This window comes from Phyllobates terribilis, unplaced genomic scaffold (genome assembly GCF_046119375.1).
Source record: "Phyllobates terribilis strain yellow unplaced genomic scaffold, ASM4611937v1 Scaffold_13__5_contigs__length_258822181, whole genome shotgun sequence".
In the NCBI taxonomy this organism is placed as follows: Eukaryota; Metazoa; Chordata; class Amphibia; order Anura; family Dendrobatidae; genus Phyllobates; species Phyllobates terribilis.
The window spans coordinates 151090506-151111484 of record NW_027362773.1 but is presented as its reverse complement, the minus strand read 5'-3'; positions in this window follow the sequence as shown (position 1 = coordinate 151111484).

The window sequence follows — 20979 nt, the reverse complement described above, 5'->3', positions numbered from 1 at the left end:
GAGAGCAGGCTGGAGACAGGGCGAGGCCAGAGCCAGAGAGAGAGCAGGCCAGAGTGAGAGTAGGCCAGAGCCAGGGCGAGGGCAGTCCAGAGCCAGAGAGAGAGCAGGCCGGAGCCAAGGCGAGAGCAGGCCGGAGCCAAGGCGAGAGGAGGCCGGATCCAGAGCAAGAACATGCCGGAACCAGGGCGAGGGCAGGCCAGAGCCAGAGAGAGGGTAGGCTGGAGCCAGGCCTGGCGAGGGTAGGCCGGAGCTAGGGCGAGAGCAGGCCGGAGCCAAGGCGAGGGATGGCCGGAGCCAGAGCAAGGGCAGGCCGGATCCAGAGCAAGGTCAGGCCAGAGTCAGGGCGAGGGCAGGCCGGAGCCTGAGCGAGAGCAGGCCGGAGCCAAGGCAAGAGCAGGCCGGAGCCAAGGCGAGGGTAGGCCAGAGCGAGAGCAGGCCTGAGCAAGGACGAGGGCAGGCCGGAGCCAGGGCGAGGGCAGGCCAGAGTCAAAGCGAGAGCCGGCCGGAGCTAAGGCTAGGGCAGGCCGGAGCCAAGGCATGGGCAGGCCAGAGCCAGAGAGAGAGCAGGCCGGATCCAATGCAAGGGCTGGCCGTAGCTAAGGCGAGAGCAGGCCGAAGCCAAGGCAAGGGTAGGCCAGAGCGAGAGCCGGCCAGAGCGAGAGCAGGCTGGAGGCTCGGCGAGGGCAGGCCAGAGCCAGAGCAAGAGAAGGCCTGAGCCAAGGCAAGATCAGGACGGAACCAGGGCGAGAGCAGACTGGAGCCAGGGCGAGGGCAGGCAAAAGCCAGAGCGAGAGTAGGCCAGGGGGCATGGGCACGCCAGAGCGAGAGAAGGCCGGAGCCAAGGCAAGGGCAGGACAGAACAAGGGCTAGATCAGGCCCGAGACAGGGCGAGGCCAGAGCGAGAGCAGGCCACAGCCAGAGTGAGAGTATGCCAGAGCCAGGGTGAGGGCAGGCCAGAGAAAGAGCAGGCCGGAGGCAGGGCGAGGGCGGGCCAGAGCCAAAGCGAGAGCCGGCCGGAGCCAGGGCAAGAGCAGGACGGAGCTAAGGCGAGGGCAGGCTGGAGCCAGAGCGATGGCAGGCCGGAGCCAGGGCAAGGGCTGTCCTGAACTAGAGCGAGAGCAGGCCGGAGCCAAGGTGAGAGCTGGCCGGAGCCAAGGCGAGGGCAGGCCAGAGGCAGAGCCAGGGCAGGCCAGAGCAAGAGCAGGCCAGAGCAAGAGCAGGTCGTAGCCAAGTCGAGGGCAGGCCAGAGCCAGAGCGAGAGCAGGCCGGAGCCAAGGCGAGGGGAGGTCAGAGCGAGAGCAGGCCAGAACCAGAGCGAGAGCAGGCCGGATCCAGGGCGAGGGCAGGCAAAAGCAAGAGCGAGAGTAGGCCAGTGCCAAGGCAAGGGCAGGCCAAAGCCAGAGCGAGAGAAGGCCGGAGCCAAGGCAAGGGCAGGCCGGAACAAGGGCTAGATCAGGCCCGAGACAGAGCGAGGCCAGAGCGAGAGCAGGCCACAGCCAGAGTGAGAGTATGCCGGAGACAGGGCGAGGGCAGGCCGGAGCCAGGACGAGAGCAGGCCCGGCTAAGGCGAGGGCAGGCCAGAGCGATGGTAGGCCGGAGCCAGGGCAAGGGGCAAGGGCAAGGGCAGTCCAGAACTAGAGCGAGACCAGGCCGGAGCCAAGGTGAGAGCTGGCCTGAGCTAGAGCAACAAGGGCAGGCCGGAGTCAGGGCAAGGTCAGGCCGGAGCCAGAGCAAGGGCAGGCCGGAGTCAGGCCGAGGGCAGGCCAGAGCCAGAGCAAGAGCAGGCCGGAGCCAGGGCGATGGCAGGCCAGAGCAAGAGCAGGCCGGAGCCAGGGCGAGAGCAGGCCGGAGCCAAGGCAAGGGCAGGCCGGAGCCAAGGTGAGAGCAGGCCGGAGCCAAGGCGAGGGTACGCCAGAGCGAGAGCAGGCCGGAGCCAGGACGAGGACAGGCCAGAGTCATAGAGAGAGCAGGCCGGAGCCAAGGCAAGGGCAGGCCAGAGAGAGAGCAGGCCGGAGCCAGGGCGAGGGCAGGCCAGATCGACAGCAGTTCGGAGCTAGGGCGAGAGCAGGCTGGAGCCAAGGCGAGGGATGGCCGGAGCCAGAGCAAGTGCAGGCCGGATCCAGGGCGAGGGCAGGCTGGAGCCAGAGCGAGACCAGGCAGTAGCCAAGGCGAGAGCAGGACGGAGCAAAGGCGAGGGTAGGCCAAAGCGAGAGCAGGCCGGAGCCAGGACGAGGCAGGCCGGAGCCAGGCGAGAGGAAGCCGGAGCCAAGGAGAGGGCATGCCAGAACCAGAGCAGGCAGGAGCCAGGGCTAGGGCAGGCCAGAGTGACAGCGAGAGCAGGCCGGAGCCGAGGCGAGTGCAGGCCAGAGCCAGAGCAAGAGAAGGCCTGAGCCAAGGCAAGATCAGGACGGAACCAGGGCGAGAGCAGGATGGAGCCAGGGCGAGGGCAGGCAAAAGCCAGAGGGAGAGTAGGCCAGGGGGCATGGGCACGCCAGAGCGAGAGAAGGCCGGAGCCAAGGCAAGGGCAGGAAGGAACAAGGGCTAGATCAGGCCCGAGACAGGGCGAGGCCAGAGCGAGAGCAGGCCGGAGGCTCGGCGAGGGCATGCCAGAGCCAGAGCAAGAGAAGGCCTGAGCCAAGGCAAGATCAGGACGGAACCAGGGCGAGAGCAGGCTGGAGCCAGGGCGAGGGCAGGCAAAAGCCAGAGCGAGAGTAGGCCAGTGGGCATGGGCACGCCAGAGCGAGAGAAGGCCGGAGCCAAGGCAAGGGCAGGACGGAACAAGGGCTAGATCAGGCCCGAGACAGGGCGAGGCCAGAGCGAGAGCAGGCCACAGCCAGAGTGAGAGTATGCCAGAGCCAGGGTGAGGGCAGGCCAGAGAAAGAGCAGGCCGGAGGCAGGGCGAGGGCGGGCCAGAGCCAAAGCGAGAGCCGGCCGGAGCTAGGGCAAGAGCAGGCCAGAGCTAAGGCGAGGGCAGGCCGGAGCCAGAGCGATGGCAGGCCGGAGCCAGGGCAAGGGCTGTCCTGAACTAGAACGAGAGCAGGCCGGAGCCAAGGTGAGAGCTGGCCGGAGCCAAGGCGAGGGCAGGCCAGAGGCAGAGCCAGGGCAGGCCAGAGCAAGAGCAGGCCAGAGCAAGAGCAGGTCATAGCCAAGTCGAGGGCAGGCCAGAGCCATAGCGAGAGCAGGCCGGAGCCAAGGCGAGGGCAGGCAAAAGCAAGAGCGAGAGTAGGCCAGAGCCAAGGCAAGGGCAGGCCAAAGCCAGAGCGAGAGAAGGCCGGAGCCAAGGCAAGGGCAGGCCGGAACAAGGGCTAGATCAGGCCCGAGACAGAGCGAGGCCAGAGCGAGAGCAGGCCACAGCCAGAGTGAGAGTATGCCAGAGACAGAGCGAGGGCAGGCCGGAGCCAGGACGAGAGCAGGCCCGGCTAAGGCGAGGGCAGGCCAGAGCCAGAGCGATGGTAGGCCGGAGCCAGGGCAAGGGGCAAGGGCAACGGCAGTCCAGAACTAGAGCGAGACCAGGCCGGAGCCAAGGTGAGAGCTGGCCTGAGCTAGAGCAACAAGGGCAGGCCGGAGTCAGGGCAAGGTCAGGCCGGAGCCAGAGCAAGGGCAGGCTGGAGTCAGGCCGAGGGCAGGCCAGAGCCAGAGCAAGAGCAGGCCGGAGCCAGGGCGATGGCAGGCCAGAGCAAGAGCAGGCCGGAGCCAGAGCGATGGCAAGCCGGATCCAGGGCAAGGGCAGTCCGTAGCTAGAGCGAGTGCAGGCCAGAGCCTGAGCGAGAGTAGGCCAGGGACAAGGCAAGGGCAGGCCAGAGCCAGAGCGAGAGAAGGACGGAGCCAAGGCAAGGGCAGGCCTGAACCAGGGCGAGAGCAGGCCGGAGCCAGGGCGAGGCTAGAGGCAGAGCCAGAGCAGGCCAGAGCCAAAGCGAGAGTAGGCCCGAGCCAGGGAGAGGGCAGGCCAGAGCCAGAGAGAGAGAAGGGCGAAGCCTGGGCGAGGGCAGGCCTGAGCCAGAGCGAAGGCAGGTCGGAGCCAGGTCGAGACCAGGCCGGAGCCAAGGCAAGGGCAGGCTGGGAGCCAGAGCGATGGCAAGCCGGATCCAGGGCAAGGGCAGTCCGTAGCTAGAGCGAGAGCAGGCCGGAGCCACGGCGAGAGCAGGCCGGAGCCAAGGCGAGGGCAGGCCGGAGCCAGAGAAAAAGCAGGCCGGAGCCAGGACGAGGGCAGGCCGGAGCCAGAGTGATGGCAAGCCGGAGCCAGGGCGCAGGCAGTCCTGAGCTAGAGCGAGAGCAGGCCGGAGCCAGGGGGAGAGCAGGCCGGAGCCAAGGCGAGGGCAGGCCAGAGCCAGAGCGAGAGCAGGCCGGAGCCAGGGTGAGAGCAGGCCGGAGCCAAGGCGAGGACACACCAGAGCCACAGCGACAGCCGGCCAGAGCAAGGGCAGGCCGGAGCCAGGGCGAGAGCAGGCCGGAGCCAGGGCGAGGACAGGCCAGAGTGAGAGCAGCCCAGAGCCAGGTCGAGGGCAGGCCAGAGCCAGAGTAAGAGCAGGCCGGAGCCAAGGCGTGGGCAGGCCAGAGCCAGAGCGAGGGCAGGCCAGAGCCAGAGCGAGGGCAGGCCAGAGCCAGAGCGAGAGCAGGCCAGAGCCAAGCGAGGGCAGGCCAGAGCCAAATCGAGAGCAGTCCGGATCCAAGGCGAGGGCAGGCCAGAGCGAGAGTAAGCCGGAGCAAAGGCAAAGGCAGGCCAGAGCCAGAGTGAGAGCAGGCCAGAGCCTGAGCGAGAGCAGGCCATAGCCAGGGCGAGAGCAGGCCGGAGCCAGGGCAAGGGCAGGCCGGAGCCAGAGCGAGAGTTGGCCAGAGCCAAGGCAAGGGCAGGCCAGACCCAGAGCGAGAGAAGGCCGGAGCCAAGACAAGGGCAGGCCGGAACCAGGGCGAGAGCAGGCAAGAGCCAGAGCGATGGCAAGCCGGACCCAGGGCGAGGCCAGTCCGGAGCTAGAGCGAGGGCAAGCCGGACCCAGGGCGAGGCCAGATCCAGAGCAAGAGCAGGCCAGAGCCAGAGCTGGAGTAGGCTGGAGCCAAGGCGAGGGCAGGCTGGAGCCTGGGCGAGGGCAGGCCAGGGCGAGAGCAGGTCGGAGCCAGGACGAGAGCAGGCCGGAGCCAAGGCGAGGGCAGAACGGAGCCAGAGCGATGGCAAGCTGGAGCCAGGGCGAGCGCAGTCCGGAGCTAGAGCGAGAGCAGGCCAGAGCTAGGGCAAGAGCAGGCCGGAGCCAAGGAGAGGGCAGGCCAGAGCGAGAGCAGGCCGGAGCCAGGACGAGGGCAGGCCGGAGCCAGGGTGAGAGCAGGCCGGAGCCAGAGCGAGGGTTGGCCAGAGCCAAGGCAGTGGCAGGCCGGAACCAGGGCGAGAGCAGGCAAGAGCCAGTGCGATGGCAAGCCGGACCCAGGGCGAGGCCAGTCCGGAGCTAGAGCGAGAGCAAGCCGGAGCCAAGCGAGAGCAGGCCAGAGCCAAATCGAGAGCAGTCTGGATCCAAGGCGAGGGCAGGCCAGAGCGAGAGTAAGCTGGAGCAAAGGCAAGGGCAGGCCAGAGCCAGAGTGAGAGAAGGCCGGAGCCGAGGAAAGGGCAGGCCAGAGACAGAGCAGGCCAGAGCCAGAACTGTCCGGAGACAGAGCTAGGGCAGGCCTGAGCCAGAGCGAGAGCAGGCTGGAGCCATGGTGAAGGCAGGCCAGAACAAGAGCGAGATCAGGCTAGAGTCAAGACGAGGGCAGGCAAGAGCCAGAGGAAGAGCAGGCCGGAGCCAAGGTATGCGTAGGCCAGAGCGAGAGCAGGTCGGAGCCAGGCCGAGAGCAGGCCGGATCCAATGCAAGGGTAGGCCGGAGTCAGGGCGAGGGCAGGCTGGAGCCAGAGTAAGAGGAGGCCGGAGCCAAGGCGAGAGCAGGTCGGAGCCAAGGCGAGGGTAGGCCAGAGCCAAGGCGAGGGCAGGCCAGAGCCAGAGCGATAGAAGGCCAGAGCCAAGGCAAGGGCAGGCCGGAACCAGGGCGAGAGCAGGCTGGAGACAGGGCGAGGCCAGAGCCAGAGAGAGAGCAGGCCAGAGCGAGAGTAGGCCAGAGCCAGGGCGAGGGCAGGCCAGAGAAAGAGCAGGCCGGAGCCAAGGCGAGAGCAGGCCGGAGCCAAGGCGAGAGGAGGCCGGATCCAGAGCAAGAACATGCCGGAACCAGGGCGAGGGCAGGCCAGAGCCAGAGAGAGGGCAGGCCGGAGCCAGGCCTGGCGAGGGCTGGCCGGAGCCAGGGCGAGGGTAGGCCGGAGCCAGAGTGAGGGCAGGCCGGAGCCAGAGCGAGAGCAGGCCAGAGCCAAAGCGAGAGCAGGCCGGAGCCAAGGCGAGAGCAGGCCGGAGCCAAGGTGAGGGCAGGCCGGAACCAGCGCGAGAGCAGGCCAGAGCCTGGGCAAGAACAGGCCGAAGCCAAGGCGAGGACAGTGCAGAGCCAGAGCGAGAGAAGGCCAGAGCCAGGGCGAGGGCAGGCACGAGCCAGAGTCAGAGCAGGCCGGAGCCAAGGCTCGGGCAGGTAAGAGCTGGTACGAGGGTAGGCCAGAGCCAGAGCGAGAGAAGGCCAGAGCCATGGCGAGGGCAGGCCAGAGCAAGAGCGAGAGCAGGCCGGAGCAAGGGCCAGCCAGAGCGAGAGCAGGCCAGAGACAGAGCGAGAGCAGGCCGGAGCCAGAGCAAGGGCAGGCCGGAGCCAGAGGGAGAGTAGGCCAGAGCCAAGGCGAGGGCAGGCCAGAGCCAGACAGAGCGAGAGAAGGACGAAGCCAAAGCAAGGGCAGGCATGAACCAGGTCGAGAGCAGTCCGGAGCCAAGGCGAGAACAAGCCGGAGCCAAGGCGAGAGCAGGCCGGAGCCAGGGCGAGTGCAGGCCAGAGCGAGAGCAGGCCGGAGCCAAGGCGAGGGCAGGCCAGAGGCAGATCCAGAGCAGGCCGGAGCCAGGGCGAGGGCAGGCCTGAGTTAGAGCGAGAGCAGGCCGGAGCCAAGGCGAGGGCACGCCAGTGCCAGAGCGATGGCAGGCCGGAGCCAGGGCAAGGGCAGTCCGGAGCTACAGCGAGAGCAGGCCGGAGCCAAGGCGAGAGCAGGCCGGAGCCAAGACGAGGGCAGGCCAGAAGCAGAGCCAGGGCAGGCCAGAGCGAGAGCAGGCCGGAGCCAAGGCGAGGGCAGGCAAGAGCGAGAGCTGGTCGGAGCCAGGGCGAGGGCATTACGGAGCTACAGCGAGAGCAGTCCGGAGCCAAGGCGAGAGCATGCTGGAGCCTAAGCGAGGGCAGGCCAGAGCGAGAACAGGCCGGAGCCAGGACGAGGGCAGGCCGAGGCCTGGGCAAGAGCAGGCCGGAGCCAAGGCGAGGGCAGGACAGAGCCAGAGCAGGCCGGAGCCAAGGCGAGGGCAGGCCAGAGTCAGAGCGAGAGGAGGCCGTAGCAAAGGCGAGGGCATGCCAGAGCGAGAGCAGGCCGGAGCCAGGACGAGGGCAGGCCAGAGCCAGAGCGAGAGTAGGCTAGAGCGAAAGCGAGGGCAGGCCAGAGCAAGAGCAGGCCGGAGCCAGGACGAGGGCAGGCCGGAGCCTGGGCGAGAGCAGGCCGGAGCCAAGGCGAGGGCAGGCCGGAGCCAAGGCGAGGGCAGGCCAGAGCGAGAGCAGGCCGGAGCCAAGGCGAGGGCAGGCCAGAGCAAGAGCAGTCTCCAGCCAAGGCAAGGGCAGGCCAGAGCCAGAGCTAGAGCAGGCTTGAGCCAGAGCGAGGGGATGCCGGAGCCAAGGTGAAGGCAGGCCAGAACCAGAGCGAGAGCAGGCTGGAGTCAAGACGAGGGCAGGCCAGAGCAAGAGCAGGCCGGAGCCAGGGCGAGGAAAGGCCAGAGTCAGAGCAAGAGCAGGCCGGAGCGAGGGCGAGAGCAGGCCGGAGGCAAGGCGAGGGCTGGTCGGAGCCAGAGCAAGGGCAGGCCGGAGCCACAGCGAGATCTGGCCGAAGCCAGAGCAAGAGCAGGCCGGAGCCAAGGCGAGAGCAGGCCGGAGCCAAGGCGAGGGTAGGCCAGAGCGAGAGCAGGCCAGAGCCAGGGCGAGAGCAGGCCGGAGCCAGAGCGAGAGCAGGCCGGAGCCAAGGCGAGGGCAGGCCAGAGGCAGATCCAGAGCAGGCCGGAGCCAGGGCGAGGGCAGGCCTGAGTCAGAGCGATGGCAGGCCTGAGTCAGAGCGATGGCAGGCCGGAGCCAGGACAAAGGCAGTCCGGAGCTACAGCGAGAGCAGGCCGGAGCCAAGGCGAGAGCAGGCCGGATCCAAGGCGAGGGCAGGCCAGAAGCAGAGCCAGGGCAGGCCAGAGCGAGAGCAGGCCAGAGCCAAGGCGAGGGCAGGCAAGAGCGAGAGCTGGTCGGAGCCAGGGCGAGGGCAGTCCGGAGCTACCGCGAGAGCAGTCCGGAGCCAAGGCGAGAGCAAGCCGGAGCCTAAGCGAGGGCAGGCCAGAGCGAGAACAGGCCGGAGCCAGGACGAGGGCAGGCCGAGGCCTGGGCCAGAGCAGGCCGGAGCCAAGGCGAGGGCAGGACAGAGCCAGAGCAGGCTGGAGCCAGGGCGAGGGCAGGCCAGAGTCAGAGCGAGAGGAGGCCGAAGCAAAGGCGAGGGCATGCCAGAGCGAGAGCAGGCCGGAGCCAGGACGAGGGCAGGCCAGAGCCAGAGCGAGAGTAGGCTAGAGCCAAAGCGAGGGCAGGCCAGAGCAAGGGCAGGCCGGAGCCTGGGTGAGAGCAGGCCGGAGCCAAGACGAGGGCAGGACAGAGCCAGAGCAGGCCGGAGCCAGGGCGAGGGCAGGCCAGGGTCAGTGCGAGAGGAGGCCGGAGCCAAGGCGAGGGCATGCCAGAGCCAGAACAAGAGCAGGCCGGAGCCAGGGCGAGGGCAGGCCAGAGCCAGAGCGAGAGTAATTTAGAGCCGAGGCTAGGGCATGCCAGAGCCAGAGCGAGAACAGGCAGGAGCCAAGGTAAGGGGAGGCCGGAACCAGGGCGAGAGCAGGCCGGAGCCAGGGCGAGGCTAGAGCCAGAGCGAGAGCAGGCCAGAGCGAGAGTAGGCCGGAGCCAGGTCGAGGGCATGTCAGAGCCAGGCGAGGGCAGGCAGGAGCCAGAGCAGGAGCTGGCCGGAGCCAAGGCGAGGGCAGGCCAGAGCCAGAGCAAGGGCAGGCCGTAGCCAGGGCGAGGTCAGGCCGAAGCCAGAGCTAGAGCAGGCCGGAGCCAGGGCGATTGCAGGCCGGAGCCAAGGCAAGGTCAGACCAGAGTCCGAGCGAGAGCAGGCCGGAGCCAAGGAAAGGGCAGGCCAGAGCGAGAGCATGCCAGAGCCACAGCCAGAGCAGGCCCGAGCCAGAGCGAGAGTAGGCCAGAGCCAAGGCTAGGGCAGGCGTGAGCCAGAGCGAGAGTAGTCCAGAACCAAGGCAAGGGCAGGCCAGAGCCAGAGCGAGAGAAGGCCGGAGCCAAGGCAAAGGGCGAGAGCAGGCCGGAGGCAGAGCGAGAGCAGGCCGGAGCCAGAGCGAGGGCAGGCCAGAGCCAGAGCGAGAGCAGGCCACAGCCAGAGCGAGAGCAGGCCGGAGCCTCGGCGAGGGCAGGCCAGAGCCAAGGCCAGGGCAGGCCAGAGACAGAGCTAGAGCAGGCCAGAGCCATAGCGAGAGCAGGCCGGAGCCAGGGCGAGGGCAAGCCAGAGCCCGAGAGAGAGCAAGCCGGAGCCAGGGTGAGAGCAGGCCGGAGCCAAGGCAAGGGCAGACCAGAGGGAGAGCAGGCCGGAGCCAGGACGAGGGCAGGCCGGAGCCAAGGAGAGGGCAGGCCGGAGCGAGAGCAGGCCGGAGCCAGGGCGAGGGCAGGCCAGAGCTAGATCAGCCCAGAGCTAGGGCGAAGGCAGGACGGAACCAGAGCGAGAACTGGCCGGATCCAAGGCGAGGGCAGGCCAGAGCGCGATTAGGACGGAGCCAAGGCGAGGGCAGGCCAGAGCCAGAGTGATATCAGGCCGGAGCCAGAGCGAGTGCAGGCCGGAGCCAGGGCGAGGGCTGGCCGGACCCAGAGCGAGAGCAGGCCGGAGCCACGGTCAAGGCAGGCCAGACCCAGAGCAAGAGCAGTCCGGAGCCAATGCGAAGGCAGGCCAGAGCCAGAGCAGGCCGGAGCCAGAGCGAGGGCAGGCCGGAGCCAAGGCAAGAGCAGGCCGGAGCCAAGGCAAGGGCAGGCCAGAGCCATTGCGAGATCAGGCCGAATCCAGAGCGAGGGCAGGCCGGAGCCAAGGCGAGGGCAGGCCGAAGCAAGGGTGTGAGCAGGCAGGAGCGAGGGCGACGGCAGGCCGGAGCCAGGGCGAGAGCAGGCCAGAGCCAAGGCGAGGGCAGGCCGGAGCCAGGGCGAGGGCAGGCCAGAGCCACAGCGAGAGTAGGCCGGAGCCAAGGCGAAGGCATGCAAGACAGAGTGAGAGCAGGCCGGAGCCAGGGCGAGGGCAGGCCAGAGCCAGCGCGAGAGTAGGCCAGAGCCAAGGCAAGGGCAGGCCAGAGCAAGAGCGAGAGAACACAGATTTAATTACCTGGCCTGTAGGTAACTGTTTTGAACAGCAAACCAGTATCAAAAAATGGCAGAAATGGCAGTATTTTCTGAAAACGTATATGTAATCCGTGTGACGGAGAAAACACGGTTTTAAGTAGATGGATTTTTTGCGCTGTAATATGGAAAGGACCTGGCTGTATTCTGCAGTGCCAACAAGCAAATGGTGCAGAAAAACCGTGTTCTCTGGATTGCTTTTTAAGCAAATAATGAGGTTTAAGAGGCAAAAAAAATTATTCCTGGCCCCTGAGACCTGGGCCTATTTCCAGAAATATTTAACAGCAGCCAACAGAACTGGAATGGAGCCTCTTGTGCTATATGCTCTGCAGTCTGCTATATACACCTCCTGCCTATACACCCTGCCTGCCTGATATATCTCTGCAGATGGATTAGTCCTCAGAAGGACTGTTTGTTAAGTTGGATATGTGTAATGTACGGTTTTTCTCCCTACACTACCTAATACACGATCAAATCTCTTCCTGACAAAGAAGCAGCTCTCCCTACACTGTCTGATCCGGAGTGACTGTGATGAGCATGGCGGCGCCAGGTCTGATATAGACCTGATGACGCTGTGCGGCCAGCCAATCACTGTAATGCCCACAACCAACATGGCTACGGTATTACAGTGCATGGCAGGCAATCCCTGCATGGTCATTGGCTCTCTAAAGAGCGCCAAACATGCAGGGAGGGGACCCGAGTTCCCGCCCGAGCAACCCGGAAATACTCGCCGAGCTTGTCGAGCACCATGGTGCTCCAGCGAGTACCGAGTAGTGGCGAGCACGTTCGCTCATCACTAATCACAATGGATAAATATTACCTGTGGTCATATTGGAGCAGAAGGAAAAGAGGGCTACTGCACACCTCAATACCGTAAAAGCTCACACACAGCTCCCTATATACAGGGTGGTCCAAAAGTAGGTGGACAGAAAATAATAACATTTATTTTGATTTATATATAAAATTATATTTACTAACACAAGCATAACATTAACAATTACATTTTATTCTGAACAATAATGCAAAACCCCTTAAATTTTATCAACGCAGGTGCTCAAACTGTTTTCCATTACAATTTGCACAGCTTTGAAGTCTGCCTCTTACGCTTCGACAAACTTTTTTTGCACAAGTCTCTTTGGGTATTAATTTCTTGAAATGCATCTCTTATGTAATTTTTCAAATCACTGACACTTTTTGGTTTTCGACTATAAACTTTGTCTGTGAGGAATGAAAAGTGGAATCTGATTGGTTGCTAAGGGCAACTGAGCCAGTTTCACTTTACACCATGTTTGATAAACCTCCCCCTTCATAACCTTATTACACTTTCTGTGCACCTACTTTTGGACCACCCTATATAGTATGAGCCCCGGTTATCTCCTATATACAATATGAGCTCCAGCATAGCCCCCTATATATAGTATGAGCCCCATATAGCCTCTCTATAAACAATATGAGCCCTCACATAGCCTCCTATATACAGTATGAGCCCCCATATAGCCTCCTATATACAGTATGAACCCCCATATAGCCTCCTACATTCAGTCTGAGCCCCCAAATAGCCTCCCACATTCAGTATGAGCCCCCACATAACCTCCCATATACAGTACGAACTCCCACACAGCCTCCATATATACAGTGTGAGCCCCACATAGCCTGCATATGCAGTGTGTCCCATATATATAGCCTCCTATTTACAGTATGAGCCCCAAATAGCCTCATATATACAGCATAAGCCCCCCATAGCCTCCTATATACCGCATGAGCACCACATAACCTCCTACATTCAGTATGAGCCCTCACATAGCCTCCTAATCTAGTATGTGCCCCCACATAGCTTCCTATATATAGCATGAGCCCCACATAGCCTCTGTATATACAGATTGAGCCCCAACATAGCCCCCTATATACAGTATGAACCTCCACATAACCTTCATATATACAGTGTGAGCCCCACATAGCCTCCATCTATACAGTGTGAGCCCTACATAGCCTCCATCTATACAGTGTGAGCCCTACATAGCCTCCATATATACAGTGTGAACCCCACATAGCCTCCATCTATACAGTGTGAGCCCTACATAGCCTCCATATATACAGTGTGAACCCCACATAGCCTCCATATATACAGTGTGAGTCCCAAATAGCCCCCAATATACATACAAATATACCATATACATGAAAAAAACAATAACACATACTCACCATATCATCATATGCATACTCATACTCATTAGGGCTTGTTCAAAAACACACCTACAGTGAGCTATCACACAATAAAAAAGCCTGATGTTTGTAGTGCATTTAATATTTACCTGTTGTCTTTTAGGCTACAGATGAAAAAATGCAGAAAAAAAAAGTAAATTAAAAAACTTTCTGGTTGCTGTGCACTCTGCTGATAGCACACTGTCACAGCATGGGTTGCGAGCACCCAGGACAAGACAAGTATATGCCCCCTAACCCGTGAACCAATAGCACTCCGTGAGTCCTTTTCAAAAGCCCAGTATTGCACGTGTATTGTAATTTAAGGAAAATACTGATGTAATTATACTTTGCAATTTCATTTCTTAATTTTTTTTCTGTTTTTTGCTGAAGTCATCTCTTGAATTTTAAAAATATAAAACGCAATACATTATTTTATTTGTATGCTTTCTATTTTCTTAATACATTTTTTATAGAACAATGTTATTACCTTAGCCCTATTCCTAGCCCTAACCATTAGCTTAATCCTAAACCAGTCTCTTGACCTGCTTGTAACACTAGTTCGGGTTAGTAAAAATGTAAAACTATAAAAGCAGCTCTATGTAATAAATGAAGACCGTGTTGAGTAGCAAAGCGAATGCCCACCCAACGCTATTTATGCAGAACACAGAAGGGGAGATGAGTTTGCCAGTGGCTGCTGGTCTACATAAGCAAAGATGGAAATTACAAAGCTTAGTATAATGAAGTGAGCTTTCTCATATAAGTCTCTGCCTAAGCAGAGCACAACAGCCTATGGCAAACTCATCTCAAGTGGTTCCCTCTACGTAGACAGAGACTGGGACAACAGAAAATGAGTAGAGAATGAATGAACACTGCTTATATGCACTGCACATGAGTAGAGCTACCTTCAATAATTTATTGCTCATTTTCTGTCTTCTTGGTCACTGCTTATACATAGCACTGAAGTCAAAATGAGTTTGTCATAGACTTCTGCGCTCTGCATAGACAGCAATCAAAACAAACATTTGTCATTTCAGCCGCTGCTTATGCTGAGTACAGCAGTGGATGAGAAATTCATCTTGTTTGCTTTGTTTGTAGCCACTCGATACAAATAATATAGAGATCTCAACTGTTTCTCAATAAGTACAATGGTCAGGTATGTAGTTCATTGATGTGGATAAATAATACAGCATATTGTTAAAATGGGCCCTAAAATCCTAAAATTATCTGTGAGATAATACTGAAGTGATGGAAATGGAAAAGATAAAGTTTCAACTAACTAAAAACAGTAGAACAAAAACAGATTTAATTTTATTACAACCCTTATATCAAACTGATAGATTCCCATACTTATACTGTAGCATATACCTTAGAATCTTATTGGTCAGTTACTGATCACATGACCAGTTCCATCCAGGTGCCTGTGCGCTCAGTTGACAGTTGAGGAAAGTGACAGTTGGAGTTGACTGGTGATAGTGAAGAAGTTGTCTGCGGACTGTGAGCAAATCTATGATATGGAAAAAGAGGAGATTGTAGGGAAGAAGAGAGAGAGAAAAAGAAGACACTTGGACTCATCGGCTGATGAGGAGTCTTCAATCAAAAAATCCAAATGGAGAGGAAGAAAGGGTAAAAAAAAAGACTCGGGACGAAAGATGTCTCCCACCCCAGAGATGGAGCGAGTGGATGAGGACGTCATTGCCCAGAGTGAAGGATTGAAGAACAGAAGACATTTGGGCTCATCGGCTGATGAGAAGCCTTCTATCAAAAAGCCCCAAAGGAAGGGAAAAAAGAGGAAGAAACCAGACTCAGGACGGAAGATGTCTCCCACCCCAGAGATGGCGCAAGCAGATGAAGACATCATTGTCCAGAGAAAATTACCGAAGAACAGAAGAATCAGCCTGGACTGTTCAGAGGAAGGAAAGACACCATCAATCCAGGCCAATAGCCAGAAGAAAGAAGACGTGGGAGGCTCAGGTAAAAAGAGAAATGTAACTAGTAATTATAGGGAACGTTATTGTGCATGTTTTATACCTCCACATGTAATCCAGGGATAAAGTCACCAAAATGATTCCAAATCTACCTTTATAATAAAAAATTACAAAAAACAGTTTTATATTTGAGCAGATGATTATAGTTGTTATAGGCAGTTTACCAATACAAAGTGGTCAGAGTTATCTGTTCCAAAATCATGGTGAAATGTTCTTCTCATTGTGTAATGTCCAGGTTCAGTTCTGCCGAAATTTACCACAAGACATGGAAAATGCTGACACCTTTTCAAAGGGAATCTGGCAGCAGTTTTATGGTACCCTATATGAGAGCAGCATGATATAGGGGCAGAGACCCTTCTACCAAGCATGTACTATTCATTGGATTGCATGGTATAATTTTGACAAAATCACAGTTTTCTCTGCTACAAATTTACCAGTTCTCTGAATGCTGAGCTCTGTATAACCCAGCTAACAACACTGATTGGCAGCTTTCTGTGTGTGTACCCTGTGCATAGTCAGAAAACTCCCAATCAGTGGTGGGGGTGGGGTTATACAGAGCTCATGAATATAGATAACTACCTGCCAGCAGTAGTGATAATCTCCTGCTGATAAAACTGTGATTTTATCAAAACTACAGCAAGCATCCCAATGAGTGAAACATTTATCTCTGTATATTATATATCTATATCTCTATATATATTATATCTCAGATTAGGTTTCAAACCCTTGGTGACATAGTACCTTTAAGTGCTGCAGTGCCTCAAATAAAATAAAAAACACATACCTCCTGGAATAGCGCCATTCCAACGATGTTGGCACTGAGGTAAATATGAAGTGTTTTTACTTTATTTGGGGCACTGTAGCATTCCAGAAGGGGTTGACATGTAGTGGACAACCCCTTAAATGACTTTCTGCAGAAAACGGTCCCAAAAAGTTGCCAAATTTGTGCAAATGTTAGAATGTTGCAATCTCCTTCTCTACTCCCCTCTTATTGCCTCTTCCCACAATCGCATACAAGATGTCTCCAGTGCATCCCCCCTACTCTGGAAAGCTCTACCTCATCACATCAGACTCTCACCTACTGTGGAAACCTTCAGAAGGAACATGAAGACCGACCTCTTCCGACAAGCCTACACCCTGCAGTAACCACCGCTCCACCACATCGCTGCATGACAGGCTCTACCCTCACCTACTGTATCCTCACCCATCCCTTTGTAGACTGTGGCCCTCGCGGGTAGGGTCCTCTCTCCTCCTGGACCAGTCACTAACTTGTATTGTTCATGATTATTGTACTTGTCTTTACTATGTATACACCTTCTCACATGTAAAGCGACAGGGAATAAATGGCGCCATAATAATAAAGAATAATAATAATCCTAGTGATACGTGTAAAGGATTGTCCGTCTGTTTTTAGGTTTATTTCATGAGTATTGCAGTTGCTTCTCAGCACCGTACGCCGTACAATTAGAAATCCTTGTGTCTGCCTTGTGTACCTGCTGTAGCAGATGTGCCATGTCTGCGTTATCCGCCATATTGAGCTCTTCTCCTATATGGTTCCTGTAATGCGGAGCACATCACCCATATTGCTAGATTCTTATCAATTGTTCTTGATCCCATCTCCTGACAGCAGTGATAGATCGGTGACATGGAGCTGCTGTCCCCTGATGTATAATGTGGAGTCTCAGAGCATCATTATTTATCAAAACTGTTCATTACATTGTCTTTGTTGTCCATAGCAACCAACCAGAGCTCAGCTTTCATTTCTCAACCTGCTTTGGTAAAATGAAAGCTGATTTCTGATTGGTTGTTATGGGTAAATAGACACTCCTACTGTAAGGCTGTGTGCACACGATGCTTTATGCTGCTTTTTTTTTCAGTGCAGATTTGTCACAAAACCTGAAGGATTTCCAGATGCCAGCAAAGTGAATGAGAATCCTGAAGTCTCATTCACACGTTGCTTATTTGTGACTTGCAGATTTGGTGCAGACTTAACCCCTTCACGCCACAGCTAATTTCCGCTTTTGTGCTTCTATTTTTTCACCCCCTTCTTCCCAGAGCCATAACAATTTTTTTGTCCACATAGACATATGAGGGCTTATTTTTTTGCGGGACGAGTTTTACTTTTGAATGACACCATTCATTTCACCACTAGTGTACTGGAAAAAGGGAAACAATTCCAAGTGCAGTGAAATTGTGGAAAAGAAATGCAATATGACATTGTTTTTTGGGAATTGTGTTTACATATTGTAGTAAAAATTACCTTGCAATATTATTCTCCTCATCAATACGATTACGGCAATACCCAACATGTCCAGTTTTTAATTATTTTAGTGGTGAAAAAATTCTGAAGTTTGGCCCCCCAAATTTTTAGGGTTGTACATAAAGTACTTTTTGCTGCTATATAAACGATATATACTTCCAATATTCCTACTTATGTACATACCCTATGTTTGATTATATAGTTGTGGTATTTTACCACTAATGAGCATATTCATTCTACTGCCCTATCAATGGAATAACAATTATGCATATACTTACCCCAAGTGCCACCTTTGTTTGGGTACCCTTTGCCCATTTTTTGACTTTCATTATTATTTATTTTAATTCATAAATATATTCCATCTATATATCGTTGTAACGTGCTATTTCTCTTTGGCACAATTGTTCTTGGACACTCAACATTTATACTTTATTTTGTCTGTGGTCTAATTTTTGTGGAACTGCAGGGACTAAAAAAACGATTCCACATATGTGTATTTTTTTTTTAATATCTTTACTTTCAATGGGGCAAAGAGGGGTGATTTGAACTTTTTATTTTTTTACATTTTTTTAACCAACTAACAGCGTATCAAACAAAGGATATAACCATATAATTTGCATAAAAAACCCTTAACATGCAACCTTTATTAAAGATAATTAAAATTATCCATACAAAGAAATAATCTGAAGATCAAAGTGAAAAATAATGAATGTGCAGAATTAGTCTGCTCCTATTGTCCCCTATGATGATCATTCCTGACTGCAGGGGTTGGCACCCTAAATATAGTACGACAATGGCGCCCCCACTCACAAGTCGTCTATCCCTCAAAGTCCCTATAAGTCCCTGGAAACAACAGTGAGCAATAGATTAGGGCTAATATGATAATATAAACCTAGAAAATTATATCTATAAATTAGGCAACAAGAGTACAGTTATATGAAAAAGTTTGGGCACCCCTATTAATCTTAAGCTTAATGTTTTTTTTAAATTTGTGTTTTTGCAACAGCTATTTCAGTTTGATATATGTAATAACTGTTGGACACAGTAATGTTTCTGCCTTGAAATGAGGTTTATTGTACTAACAGAAAATGTGCAATCTGCATTCAAACAAAATTTGACAGGTGCATAAGTATGGGCACCTCACCAGAAAAGTGACATTAATATTTAGTAGATCCTCCTTTTGCAAAAATAACAGCCTCTAGTCGCTTCCTGTAGCTTTTAATGAGTTCCTAGATCCTGGATGAAGGTATTTTTGACCATTCCTCTTTACAAAACAATTCCAGTTCAGTTAAGTTTGATGGTCGCCGAGCATGGACAGCCCTCTTCAAATGATCCCACAGATGTTCAATGATATTCAGGTCTGGGGACTGGAATGGCCATTCCAGAACATTGTAATTGTTCCTCTGCATGAATGCCTGAGTAGATTTGGAGCGGTGTTTTGGATCATTGTCTTGCTGAAAGATCCATCCCCTGCGTAACTTCAACTTTATCACTGATTCTTGAACATTATTGTCAAGAATCTGCTGATACTGAGTGGAATCCATGCGTCCCTCAACTTTAACAAGATTCCCGGTGCCGGCATTGGCCACACAGCCCCAAAGCATGATGGAACCTCCACCAAATTTTACTGTGGGTAGCAAGTGTTTTTCTTGGAATGCTGTGGTTTTTTGCCGCCATGCATAATGCCTTTTTGTATGACCAAACAACTCAATCTTGGTTTCATCAGTCCACAGGACCTTCTTCCAAAAAGAAATTGGCTTCTCCAAATGTGCTTTTGCATACCTCAGCCGACTCTGTTTGTGGCGTGCTTGCAGAAACGGCTTCTTTCGCATCACTCTCTCATACAGTTTCTCCTTGTGCAAAGTGCGTTGTATAGTTGACCGATGCACAGTGACACCATCTGCAGCAAGTTGATGCTGCAGCTCTCTGGAGGTGGTCTGAGGATTGTCCTTGACTGATCTCGCCATTCTTCTCCTCTGCCTTTCTGATATTTTTCTTGGCCTGCCACTTCTGGCCTTAACAAGAACTGTCCCTGTGTTCTTTCATTTCCTTACTATATTCCTCACAGTGGAAACTGACAGGTTAAATCTCTGAGACAGCTTTTTGTATCCTTCCCCTGAACAACTATGTTGAATAATCTTTGTTTTCAGATCATTTGACAGTTGTTTTGAGGAGCCCATGATGCCACTCTTCAGAGGAGATTCAAACAGGAGAACAACTTGCAAGTGGCCACTTTAAGTAGCTTTTCTCATGATTGCATACACCTGGCTATGAAGTTCAAAGCTCAATGAGGTTACAAAACCAAAAAAAGTGCTTTAGTACGTCAGTAAAAAGTAGGTAGGAGTATTTAAAACAAGAAAATGATAAGGGTGCCCATACTTATGCACCTGTCAAATTTTGTTTGAATGCAGATTTCACATTTTCTGTTAGTACAATAAACCTCATTTCAAGGCAGAAACATTACTCTGTCCAACAGTTATTACATATATCAAACTGAAATAGCTGTTGCAAAAACACCAATTTTTAAAAAACATTAGGCTTAAGATTAATAGGGGTGCCCAAACTTTTTCATATAACTGTATGGTCATGTGCGTCTCATAGTCCAAACAATACGGTATTATGTCTGTACATATCCAAACATAATTCCACTGTTAATGCACAAAAATCTGCTATTTATAAAATTAATTTTATCCAAAAAGTGCATTGTGCATGATATATATATATATATATATATATATATATATATATATATGTGCATATCCAAATGGATTTAAATTATTTAAGCAAAAAGGAAAATTTATATATGTATGGAACTATGCCTATCCAAATCATAGGATGAACAGTAAAAGTGATCACCATGCAATATCAAATGTCATAATGCAAAAAAGAATGCAGAAATAAGTTCATAAAAAGTTACATTTGTGCATATTATTACGTACTATCCAAAGGCACATCATCACCCCTTCCACATGCTTCAACGCACGTTTCGCTACCGATTCATTAGGAAGTGAGGTGGAGGAGGAAGAGGCGATGTTTCATAGGGTGATTACAGCTGTGGTTACTTACAAATCAAGGACGCCATATTATCGGACGCCTCTACTGTCCCACGCGTCCGGATAGCCGTCCCGTCTGCGACCGAATGTGCATCACCGAAACACGACCAAAGGTCGCAGTTCAACGAAAACATCCCAGTATCGGGTAGGAGAGCACACCGGAGCATGCGCAGTGTGGAGCACAGCGACCCTGCAGCCATATTAGAAAAGGGAAAAAGTGCGGGTCAGCATCAAAGTCTAAATATAATTATACGTGCCAAAATAGAATTGTATGAAATATAGAAAAAGTTCTATATATAATATAGCTAATGCGTGCATACACAATATTATTGCTTATATAATGTGTATATGTAAAAGTGAATAAACACACTATAAACTCTCTATATGTATATGATATAGGTGAATAGTTTGCTTAATTATCCTATGCAGCGCATGCGTAATATAACACACAGCGAAAGCACAACCTGGTTAAAACAGAGCAAAGATGGAAACAAGCCAACCATAATAAACTATGTGTGTATGTATTAAAATGTTGGTTCTTGTATGAACCCATAAAAATATGTCATATACAAATGAATACATCTAATTACCTTGTGTATATATAGAGGTGAATGAATATACTAGAAGCTATCTCCATGTGATAATTTAATATCCTTAATTCAATGTGTAAGTGTATGTGAGTGATAGTTATATATGTGTATATAGGAAAAATAAAAAAGCATAAAATATAATAATAAAATATATATGAAAAAGAGATGTGGTCATGTTAGAGAGAATAATACAAAAACTATATATCTGATGTTGTACTTAGTGATGGAATACATGTGAAACTGTATGGCTGTTCGGGCGATGATGATACAAACAGTCCTCCAATCTGAAAGATATAATAAAAATTAATATGCACATATAGATTGATCCCACCCTAATAACTCCTATCCCA